Source organism: Taudactylus pleione, unplaced genomic scaffold (assembly GCF_031769625.1).
Source record: "Taudactylus pleione unplaced genomic scaffold, aTauple2 ptg000728l, whole genome shotgun sequence".
Classification (NCBI taxonomy): Eukaryota; Metazoa; Chordata; class Amphibia; order Anura; family Myobatrachidae; genus Taudactylus; species Taudactylus pleione.
In genome coordinates, this window is record NW_028285130.1 from 1,408,832 (window position 1) to 1,413,581 (window position 4,750).

Genomic DNA, 4,750 nt, shown 5'->3' on the forward strand with positions numbered 1-4,750 from the left:
ACAGCTCGAGCACCATTCAGTGACCAAAATATCTCAAAGGGTGACGAGATCAACAGCATATATCTTTGCATTACAAATGAGGGTATAAGGGATAATGAATATTTCTTGGGTGATATGAGGTATAATTATCTAGTCTGAGGTCATATGTGGGAAAATTGTTGGAAATGATGTGCATTCAGGTGTTTATGATGCAGAGTCTATCCAGCGGATGACGCAAACTATGAGCAGTGCAGTAGTGATGGTTTATTGAAATTAAAACTAGTAGATCCATACTCACTGTTGTACACACTGGTGGATGGAGCATAGCAGGGAGCCTGTGAGTGTGTGCTGCTAGCAATTAATAGTGCACAATGCTGGAACTGTGCTGTGTGTGGCAGTAATACTGGGTCTTTATCTGGAGCTAAGTAGGAGACATTCATCTCCCACTGTGACACAGTGAAAAAGATGGCAACGTGCATGTGCTGTACTAAGTCCAGTGGCCATCTTGGTACAGGGAATGAAGCCTCCATGGAGGGACAGAAAGATGGAGTTTGCATGGTAGCAAACTCCACTTTAAACAAAAATTAACATGTTTGGATTTGTGAGGGATATTTACCATGTCTGGGGAGATATGACGGACAGTCACGGGGTCTGGGGTGATATGAGGATAAATTACTGAATCTGAAAATATATGAGGGTCATTAACATGTCAGTGGTATGTAAGGGCTAATTGCTGTGTCTGGGGTAATATCAATGATAATTACCTATTTCAGTTATTCTATAGAGGAGAGGGGTGGGAAGTCCATCAGTTGTAATTTATAAAATAAAAAACTTTAACTTTTTTGTTTAAATAAGTCAATTATAAAAGGGTTATATATAATACATTTTAAAATGTACTTTATTCTTACTTTTATTTATTTTAATTCCAAGTTTGTTTCACACTGTCCTGTCCTAACAGGGGTCTGGACCTTTCTCTTCAAGGGCAGCAAGCTAAGTATACTGCACAACGTATCCTGGTCTACACTCTTCTCGTGGGAGCAGTAGCCAGCTGTCGGTTAGTGGAGACTACTCTCATCTAAAGTTGCAGGTGTCAAGCAGCAGGGGCTGTTGGGACTTATAGTTCAAATCCCACACACATCACAGCAGATAGCAGGATGTGTACTAAGCCTTGGGGAGTGATAAAGTGGAGAGAGATAAAGTACCTGATAATCAGCTCCTTAGGGATAAATTTACTAAGCTCCATGTCTGGTCAAGATTGCAAACAGCTGACAGTTTTAAGTTGATTGTTTGGTATTTATCACTCTCTACTTTATCACTCTCCAAGGCTTAGTATATCTTCCCTTAAGAGAGGAGCTGGAGAAATATATTATACTTTTGCAAGGGAGAGCTGAGCAAGGAGCTGGAAATGATTGTTGTAAACCCCAATTTGTCTGGGTCTTGGATCAATGTACTTCTGGGGGTAGTTTTACTGTAAGAGTGTTTGCATCCACTGCATTCTCCTGGCTATGCCACTGCATTTGTGCCTCCTTGTTTGTGCAGAGCCATCATTACCTACTGTTTCATATCATTGTATATAATTTGATTTATCATGGTACTTCAATGCATAACACAATGTGATATGAAAGCACTTCATAAATATTATTATTATTATTATTAGTATTATTATGCCTTGTATTACTTTGCTACCTCCAAAAGTTGGGGGGTATGTAGTTCATGGGACAATTACAGCTACATACTGTACCTCCCAACTTCTGGAGTTAGCAAATAGGGATGTGGCATCCAGTGGCATGCTGGAGTCAATGTCGCATCACAGTGAGTGTGGCCATGCCTCCAGTAAATGACCATGCCCCTAATGGGAGTGTGTAGTGTAGACATACCAATATTTTGACATGCTAAATAAAGGCACCTGTTTGGACTGCTTGTGGCAAGAGAAATACCTTCCAAATGTGAATCAGGATTATTGGAACAACCATGAGACATGGCAAAAATTCCAGTCAAAATTGGGACAGTTGGTCGATTTGCATCTAAAACACTTCATATATGAATTTGTTGTTCAATTGTTTCCAAAATCAACATCTCATACTCAACCTCATGCAATCGAGTAGTATTGCAAAGAAGTTGAAAAATCAAATCTGCAAGGTTCAAATGTGTATTACCAGTAGTGACTTACCCAAATAAACTCACAGTTGTAAATGCAGCTCAAGGTGATTCTCTGTAGTAAGGTTGGAGATATAGGTGTGACTCTATGTAATAATTAAAAAAGCCTGTCATGTCTCTGACATGTGCATTGCCCTCCCTTCCCCCAGCTGCTCCCACTGCCTGCAAGACATGTTAGACAAGGAGGTCACCAAAGGGTAAATATAACAAGTCTAGGATGGAGGACAGCAGTGAAGGAGGGGCAGAGGCAGAGCAAAGATGGAGGAGTAACAGAGGGTGTGGGCAGAGTATCTACAGAGGCAGGACAAATGACAGAGGCTAGATAAAGGATGGGGGGTGGAGAATGGAGGCAGGAATGGGGGCTAAGCTGTGACAGACCTGGACATTGAATGGGTTTTAAACTACTAATACCTATATAATAAATCATTATCCACATTAATTTATAATTAAGAAAGGGTGTAATGGATATGTATATAATGAAAAGTATCAAGTTTATACTCCAACATAACTTTTTTGAATTTGAAAATACCCTTTTTCTCCAACAGCGGGGTATGGCAATGGGGCCAAAATTTGCCCAATCATATACAAACCTCCTGATGGGAGAATTGGAGGAGTCATTTGTCTACCATACTGTATTTATTTGGCAGGGGGAATAGTTTCATCCCCTCATCAAGCTGCCACCTTCTCTCTTGGAAAAACAATGTGCCATATGTACAATATTTAAGACTCAGAATCAATTGCAGCAACATTGTTACTTACTGGGATCAATTAGCATTACTAAGAGATCGCTTAATCGAAAGAGGATATAAATTACCTATAATCAAACAAGCCAGGCTAAAAGCATCGGCACGGAATAGGGAGGAATTATTAGCCGAACAACATAAAACACAAGATGGGAAATTTAGGCAGGTTAGACCATTTATCACCCAATATAATCGTGAACATTTTTTGATCAAAAAGGTGTTGAATAAACATTGGAACATTTTGTTAAAGGACCCAATATTAGGTCCACATTTAGCCAATACATCAGAAGCAGTGTTTAGAAATCTGCAGATCTTAAAAGTATACTTGCACCTAGTAAACTTAAACCAATCAAAACTAATGAGACAGAAATTTGACAAAACTGTTCCTACAGAAAAGAGTGGGTTGTTTTCTATGTAATCACTGTATTTGCTGTAAATACATGGATAAAAAAACATTCTCCTGGAAACATGAAAAAGGTTCTGTATACAATCTAAAAGGGATAGTAACATGTACCACAGAGTTTGTAGTTTATTGATTAACTTGCAGTTGTGGTTTAGCTTATATAAGTAAAACTAAAAGATGCGCAAAGATACATATAACAGAACACCTTCGCAATATTAAAAATAAACTCAAAACACATAGTGCACCTAGACACTTCCTGGAAACAAATGGGTGTGATGTGAAAAACCTGTCCTTTACTATTTTGGAACATGTAAAAGAAGATCCAAGGGGAGGTAATAGGGAGTTAACTATATCAAAACGTGAATCCTATTGGATTTACTCTTTTGAATACCCTATCTATCTCCTAAGAGGAGGTCTAGCATTGAGTAAAAGAGCATATTATGGTTGATGAGTAAAACTAGCACTGTAAAAAAGGATTAGCTTCTGCGGCTATACTTAAACGATTGTGGAATGCGGAAGTTTCAAACTTGCATTCCATTTCCCTTATCAACGGTGATACGCTAAAGGTGCTAGACATCAAGGTGGCTGGTTGAAATGCATCATGTGACCAATGTGTGTGCGTGCCAGCTCTATGGAGCGCACTACATGAAGTGATTCATCGCACTCCTGCTGACTCCCAAAGCAGTGCATGGTGGTCCTAGCGATAAATTAAGGTTATATCAAGCCATTTTAGGTGGGAAGCCACCCCATTTTTTCACTATTTACTTGTCCCTGGTACTTTGTCTAACACCCGAGAGTTCTGAAAAAGAAGTGTAAGAAGACATGCACCTAATAATGTAGTATTTAAAAATGGTGATAATTCGTGCTCATAGAAGTGATTGTGCGTACCAAAAAGAAAAACTTTTGAGCTTATCTGTAGATCCAGAAGGTGGGTGGTCTATATAAGGCAGGTTGAGTGGGATGTCATCTGCTTGATCACCTTCTAAGAAGCTAAAATGGGCTCATAGGAGAAAGAATGTATATAGTGTAGTATTTCCTTTCAATTAGTAGTAGTACAATTACATATAGAGGCTGCGTACCAGAAAATGCTAATTAGATAGCCTGTAGTTTGTCATCCACCACGTAACTTTTAGTGCCCTCTTTCCGTCCCTCTATGGAGCGTATATGTTCAATATATGAGAGCTAAATATAAATAATCCCTCATCAGTATATTTGAACATAGGGTTATTTTATTCAGTTACAAGGTATGGGGAGACATCACATGAAACAAACAAAAAATATAAAATATATAAACAAAAAATAAAAAATAAAGTTTTTGTGCTTATCTTTAAAAGGGGTACCCAGTCCTCATGTATCCAAAAAACACCAGAGAGCCTGGGTCAAATGGCCTAAATGCATTTCAAACCTTTGGGACTTCTTCAGGAGAGGAGATGGATCTATGGAGTGCCTTCTATTTATACCCTAAGAA